The 7,519-nt window shown below is 40.5% G+C and overlaps 1 long non-coding RNA gene across 1 annotated transcript in view; it reads left to right on the forward strand.

Annotated features, from left to right (window-relative positions):
• The first annotated feature begins 761 nt into the window (after positions 1 to 761).
• The window catches only part of LOC109319519, a 14,763-nt gene continuing 8,005 nt past the window's right edge, over positions 762 to 7,519 (forward strand). The window contains exon 1 of the long non-coding RNA XR_002103541.1: positions 762 to 773. This is a non-coding gene — a long non-coding RNA (uncharacterized LOC109319519). The remainder of the gene's footprint in view (positions 774 to 7,519) is intronic.

Below are 7,519 nucleotides of genomic sequence, written 5' to 3' on the forward strand. Positions count from 1 at the left end.
CCCTTGGGGTTCACATCCCCTAGATCTTCAGCCAGCTTCTCCCCACTGGCATTCAAGTATCCTCTCTGTTGGCCTCCAGCTGCATCCCCAGCTGCTTTTTGAGCAGCCTGTACCTTTCTCAGGCCATGCCCCCTGTGCGTGATGATTTGCAGGCTCAGGCAGATCTGGAACTGCTGAATCTGCCCCGGAGTCTCTCAGCTGCCACTCTTTGTTGTCCCTGCTGTAAGTATTGGGGTGTGTCAGGAGGGGGTCTGGGGCAAGTTGGGGAGATTTTGCCTCCCCTCTCACAATGATGTACATCCCTAAACTGATGTAAAGCATTCAGATCCACAGTAGAATTACTCAGGAAAAAATCTGGGGTAAAACTACCAGCGTAAGATACAGTAATGTTGGTGCTGTGTGCCCACAGCTTATTGCAGGGTAGCCATTTGCTCAAGTCAAACCTCCTTACTGATTATCTAGTGGTGAGGCACTATAATAGCAGCCTCAGCATAGCTGCTTGTTTGCCCTTTTTTACCCTGGTGGGGAAAAAAAAAAAATACCAATTGCATGGATGTGAATATATTGCACACATCCTAGTCCAAATATTCATAGATAATAAAGCAATAAGGAACCATTTTAATCCTCTAGTCTGCCCTCCTGGGCAACACAAGTCCTAGGACCCCCTGAATTTCTGTCTGAGTTAAAATATATCTAATAGAAAATATTCAGTCTTATCCATGAAAACTCTGGGGAAGTTGTTTCAGTTGTTATTTATCACCACTGCTAAAAATGTTTTCCATTTTTAGTTTGAATTTGTCAAACTTCAACTTGCAGTCATTGGATCTTGTTTTGCCTTTCTGCTAGATTGAAGAGTCCTGTATCATGACACTTCTTCCTCCTGGGGCAGATCTTTATAGACCACAATGAAGTCACTCCAACCTTCTGTCTGTTGAGCTGAATAGATCACAGTCATAGAATCACAGAAAAGTAGGACTGGAAAGGACCTTGAGAGGTCATCTAGTCAAGCTTCCTCCACAAAAGCGGGAACATCCCCATCCAAACTATCCCATACCAGTGCTTGTCTACCCTATTCTTCAGCTATACAATCAAACATATCATACAGGTACAAGGCCTATTGCCTGAAAAAACAAAAGCACCCTAACCTGCCACAGGTAAAGCAGGGGAACAAGGGGAACCATTCCTGTATGGGTCATTAAAGTACAATGAAGAGATCCAGTATTAAAATGGGGATTCTTAAATGTTTCAGAGTAAGTAAGTGCAAGGAATAAGTGCAAAGTGCTACATATAAGAAGAAAGATTTACCAACACACCTACAGGCTGGAAGGTGATTTTCTAAGCAGCACAGCAGCAGAGAGGGATCTCAGAGTCATAGTTGACTCTAAAATGACCATGAGTCATCGATGTGATGAAGTGATAAGTAAAGCCAATTGTACACTTCCATGCATTAGAAGGTGCATCACAAGCAGGTCTAAGGAGGTTATACTTCCCCTCTGGTAAGACCACATCTGGAGTACTGCAACCAGTTCTGGGCACCGCACTTCAAGAGGGATGTGGATAATCTTGAGAGGGTTCAGTGGAGGGCTACTCACATGGCTACGGGCCTACAGGTTAGATCCTACAAGAAGAGATTGAAGGACCTGAATCTCTTCAGCCTTCACCAAAGAAGGTTGAGAGGGGATCTTGTAGCCATTTATAAATTAATTGACTGGGCATCAAGAAGTAGGGGATACTCTGTTTACCCTGGGCCCTACTGGGGTTACTAGGGACAATGGATATAAACTGACAGAGAGCAGATTTACATTAGACATTAGGAAGAATGTCTTTATGGTGACGGTTGCCAAAATCTGGAATGAGCTTCCAAGGGAGGGGAGTGTATTTATATTAATAAACTTTTATTTATAAATTATTTTTTCTGTATACCATAACCTATCACCCAATGGAGAAAATAAAAGAAGGAATCCATGATTAGTAATATGTACCTTTCTCTGAAGTATCTGGTTTTGATCACAATCAGAGGCAAAATTGTGCACTAGATTGAAAACTGGCCTGATGCTGCATTGCAGTTCAGTAATAAGGCTGAGCATACATTGCTTTAAATTACATTTTTTAGTTTCTTTAGCACATAAAATTGTATTATATACAGTGAAAATTTCTTGATTTCTTATCGTATTTTACAAAATCAGCTAGCTCACTCAACAGGGTGTAATTTTGTAGTTGTTTCTTCAGGTCATAAAAACATGAGGTAAAGTACTAACCAAAATAAAAAAGGGACTATAAAAATAGTTGTGCAACTGCCAAGGGAGGTTATTGAACATGTTCATAGTTAGGCTTGACACGCGTCTTACACAGGTGGTTTATGAGTAATGAAATAAGTTATGCCACAATGATGGTGAATGGCCTGGATGATAAACTAGAGGTAACTTTCTAAGTCATTTCATTTGACAAATTAGAAACAAATATTTCACGGGTCTTTTTTCTAATGATGTTAAAATAAACTCTTTAAAAATATGCCTTTATTCTATGATGTGTAGAAGGTACTTGAGGTCACCAGACTACATTTTTTTTTCCTTTTAAATGTCTTGAAAAGTTATTCCCATCCATAGAACACAGTAGCCACTAGTCCAAAATGGGTCCTTTTCTTTGTCATTTAAAAAAATTGGAGGCATGCTTGATGCCCCCAAGGAGGGAACTATAACACATGGCACACAGCAGAATATGAGTAATAATGACAACACTAAAGACAGGGGCTGATGGGTATTGGAAATGATCCCCTCCTGACTGAAGAAAAGTTTATTCAGGGTGATGCAATTAATTTTTTAATTGCTCACCCACTAATGGCTATGTCCTAATGAGATCAAAACCATTACACTTTTCTTTCATCTGTTGTTGAATAATTTGTTTAGAGAAGAATCGCTTGCTATCAGAAGATACGTTTTAAATGGGAATAATCCGAAAATTGTATAAAACAATTATGCATTCACTATGGTACAACTTTAGTCCTTGAGAATACAATACAATCATTAAAAATATTGGGCCAGAGCCTTACTTGGTGTAAACTTCTGTAGTTCCTCCAAAGCCCATCAAGATAATCAGGATATACCATATTGCATTGGCTGCAGTTTTAGCCTTGCAAGTTTTGCAGCTAAATGTAAGACTTCACATCATGTCACAGTGCCATTTCAACAGAAGATTAGCCAAAACTAAAGGGGTCAAAAGGAGGTGGAATTCCATTTTGTAGGACAGAGAAATGGTAATAAGATATTTGCTATCGTTACATCTCTGCAGAGCCTCCCATACTGAACTAATATCTAAGAGCAAACATGTTCATTTACATCTCTGTACAACCATGTCTTTCATGTTGCTTTCTGCCGTCTTGTTAATGATGTAAAGTGGTAAAACACTTTTCAGGCTGCTTAAAATTCCATGAATTATGAATATTTTTGGTTTCTGGGTATATCTCATCAGGATCAAAAACAAATTATGCTTTTCCTTTCATTCATATTTACACAGTTTGGGGAATTGATTTTTATGCTTTCAATCAAAAGCAAGTTAAAGCGAACATATTAAAGTTTACACATATCTGTAAAATTATACAGGCACAATTTAAGGTAATATTGCACAATTTTAAGTAGCTCAGAAGCTCATCCTGAATTATATTTGCAACTGAAATGAAGAGAGGGACATGTAGAATATTTGCTGTCATTTCAAATTGCAGTCTGTAAAAAAATGCTAATTAAAGCAGTGGGTCATATCTTGCAATGTCAAAGAGATGTGACGTTTCCTTTACTTGGAAACAATAATGTGCTGCCGGCTGCTACATGAGTACAAATCTGACAGCTGCCAGGAAAGGGCAGGGAAGCCACATGCTGACAAGATTTCTACTTGTTCACTATTATGTTGAAGACCTGAGGAGAATGAGCATGCCAGGCATGAGAGTTATTCTGATATAATGCAACAGAAATAAAGTTTTAGAAGCTTCTCATATTTTGACTTGTGGGCCAGACTGTACAGAGATCATTTTAGGGTCTGCTAGTAGCCTTAAACAGCTGAAAGTGTACTCACATGGGTAGTAATATTAGGCCCTTGGAATCTTTATAGCCAGGCTGCTACAGGGACATTTGTAAATCCTTGGTCTATCCTTTTATAAGGCAGATAACATTTTCTAGGTGTTTGCACAGAGGACTGATAGGAAAAAATGGCACAAGAATCACCCCCAGACACAAGGTCATTTCCATATGCAAAGTCTAACATATGGGGGGAGCTTTCGTTGTTCTCAAGGGAACAGAATCACGTCTCCCCGAGTAGTCTCTATCATCTCAATGAACGGTACAGCTTCTATACCAGATAGCTCATGGATGGTTCACACTGAAGGCACTTTTACAAGCACAGTGTGCCTCTGCATTGCAGACATTACAAACTGATCATAGAAAAGTTGTGTAGGGGCAGCAGATAACTGGCCATTAGGCAACCTGGGATGTATTCCTGTCTCCATAGGTGATGCATAGGGGATGCACTTGCCTCTCCTGAGAGCTCTGGTCCCCCCCCGAGAAGTAGTGCTGGCACTTCTGGATGTGTCACCAAAACTTCTGGATTCGGTGTCCAGCTGTGCCCCTCCCCTACAACTGCTTATGCTGCTGCAGCCACCTGCGGACAGTCCCTGCTCGGTTCACCCTCACCGCTGATGCCTGTGCCACCACCTGCAGGCAGTCACCGTCCCCCGCCAGCCTCAGGAGGCACACAGTGCCTACACTTGCCTCTTTCCATGTTTGCTGATCCCTAAACAATACTACACATTTTCCTTTTAAAAGTAAAGATGAGTAGCCTTGTGTTATGCGAGACCTCTAAATGTAATAAGTGACCTTAAAGCTCATTTCCCCTTATGGGTTTCTCCACCCTTGCCTATCTAAACTATGAACTCTTTAGGATAAGAATGTATTTGTGTAGTGTCTGTGGTGATGAGATAAGAACTTGAATTGCGGGGTGGTCTATGAAAACTGTTGTAATGCAAATGAAAAACGGCAGTCACTTAAAAAAAGTGTTGCACTTATTACTACTACATTGCAGAAATTGAATAATGGTGCTTCTTGATCTATAAACACACATTGCCACATATTTTTCACAATCTCCTTACTGCTCTATGCAATGACCTCCTTGGAAGCCTAGAAATAACTTTTGCTTTCTTTACTACATTTTCCAGTCCTTTGTCATGTCTATATATGCTTGTTTGTCATGAAAGCAGGGCCACTGCCATTTAGATAGCAAGGTCTTCCATTTTCCTTAAAAAGGAACAAAAGAATTGAAGCATTTGTTCTGAAGAAAAATATTGAAATAATTAGATGGCCTTTACATAGAGGTAAAAAGAAGGGCCAGGGGAAGTTAAATTTGGGGCTAACCAACCTTGACAGTATTCCATAGACTATTTATGCAGATGACATATGGTCATAAATAGTTCATTTTTCACTGTGACTTTTTGAATTCTAAACTCCATAGAGGGCAACAACCTCTTAGAGACCAATTTGTTTTGATGTAGGACTGTGCTACCCACACTCACAATGGTGCATTTACTGCTAAAATTATCCCCATTCACTTCAGTAGAACTATTCCGGTAAGTAAATACTAAGTGGCATAGGTAAGAGTTTCAGGTTATGAGTTATAGGCACCAAAGGCCTTTGGATCTGTAATTACTGGTATGCAGACATATTCCAATGCCTGCATGTAGGTGGTACAGGATTGGGGTAACCTTGAAAGAGCCTGGTCACCAACAAGTTGTCAGTGGGCATGTCTACTCATGCTATTGATGTGACTGAATAAACTCTGGTGCAGTTTAATTTAGTGCTCTTGGACACAGCATTTACACATACACCTGCTATCACAGCATGTTGAGCCAGGATGGAGCAGCCCCGGTTGGCAGGGGACCCAGGGAGTTAGTCTGCCAGCCTGGTATTTAGACATGTTAGTGCCAAATCATGTAGAAGGCCTGACAGGGTGGCTGCTGAGTGACTAACAGGTACAATGATGCATATGAAAGCTCATGCCTCTGAACCACTTAGTCACTAAGATGCCACCCTATCATGTCTCCTTCAATGTGATCTTCATATAAGAATATGAATATAAAGTATGTTTCAAAAAAGGAAAGGTATGTCTCTCTCCAGTAGAGTCTTATTCTTCAGGCCCTGGTAACACAACAGAAGAAACATCACTGATTTTAGTTGCTTTTGTATCAGCACTTTTCTTCATTTTAAGAAAAAAATGTTACTTTTTCTAATTATTGGGCTAGGTTGCACAGATTCTGTTTGAATCTTTTATCGAGGTTCCTACAAAAATACTGCTAGTAGCTTTATCAATCCCTCTGTAGTTCTGCAATTGATTCCAGCTCACCTCAAAGTCTCATTTCCTCAAGGAAAAAAAAAGCCAAACTGCCTTAACCTTTGCACATGATTTATAGTAAATCTGCTGCATTGAATCTATTGTTCAGACCTGTTTTCCATTTCTCTTGCCCTGTACGGCACTTTCTGTAAGGCAATAACACAGTTTTCATTGGTTGATTTATTCTAGGAACTTAATTATTAAACCCCAACTCTGGATGCTATAGTTCCCTCCTAGTCTGAACGACCAAAAAAAGCAAAGGCTTCTGATGATGGAGGGCACTTGTACATGTGATGAGGGGTTAGTCCGTAGGGTTGCATTCTATGCCCCCTAAATTGCAAAAGTGGGGTTTTAATTGAAATCCATCATTTCAACTTAGCGGTATTATTTCTGCCTGATCGGGTTTTTTTTGTTTTGTTTTTTGGCGGAACTTGCCCGCAGCCAGAGGCAAGCTGTTGGCAAGCCAAATGGCTCCCTCAGGAGCCATGTGCTAGAGCTTAGCCATAGATTAGTAATCCTTTGCTCCAGGATTCCTCAGGGTCTTTGCTTTTGGGAACTAAAAGGTCTTGCCATTTCCATGCAGGCTGCTTTCTTTTAGGTTAATTAGAGTAATGAGAGTGGCTTTCTCAGACACAGCATAGGTAGGGTGACAATAAATCATGAGCTTGGGGTGTGTATGTGTATGCAGGGTCAATGCACGCACTACCCCTCCCTTCCCTATCACTTTAGCTTGTTCTCGATTGTCTTAAGCATAGTATGGTCATCCTAAGCATAGGCCATGACCATGAATGATATATAACAAAACAAGGAGATGGGGACAAATATTAAGAATATACCTTCAAAGGCAGTTGTCAGCCAGAGTGCTGAGGCACCCTGGGGCAGCTCAAGGTCCTTTTAAGGTTGCCACAGGGTGCCACACAATGCTACTACTATTAGATGTGGAAACCCAGAGATTTCTAATAAGAGCCTATAGTGTTAAAAATATTCTCTCCCATTGTGGAATTTTTGAGTTCTTTGACACAAGAAATTACTGTTTTGTTTTTTCCTAGTCAAAAAATGAGTGAAAACTAAGAACCAGAATTTTCTAAGAGGTGCCTTGAATCTAACTGTCGGGGAAAACCGAAGGATCGGGCCCCAAGGTCACGGTGGG

The sequence above is a fragment of the Crocodylus porosus genome, unplaced genomic scaffold (assembly GCF_001723895.1).
Source record: "Crocodylus porosus isolate Cpor-Errol unplaced genomic scaffold, CroPor_comp1, whole genome shotgun sequence".
NCBI lineage: Eukaryota > Metazoa > Chordata > Crocodylia > Crocodylidae > Crocodylus > Crocodylus porosus.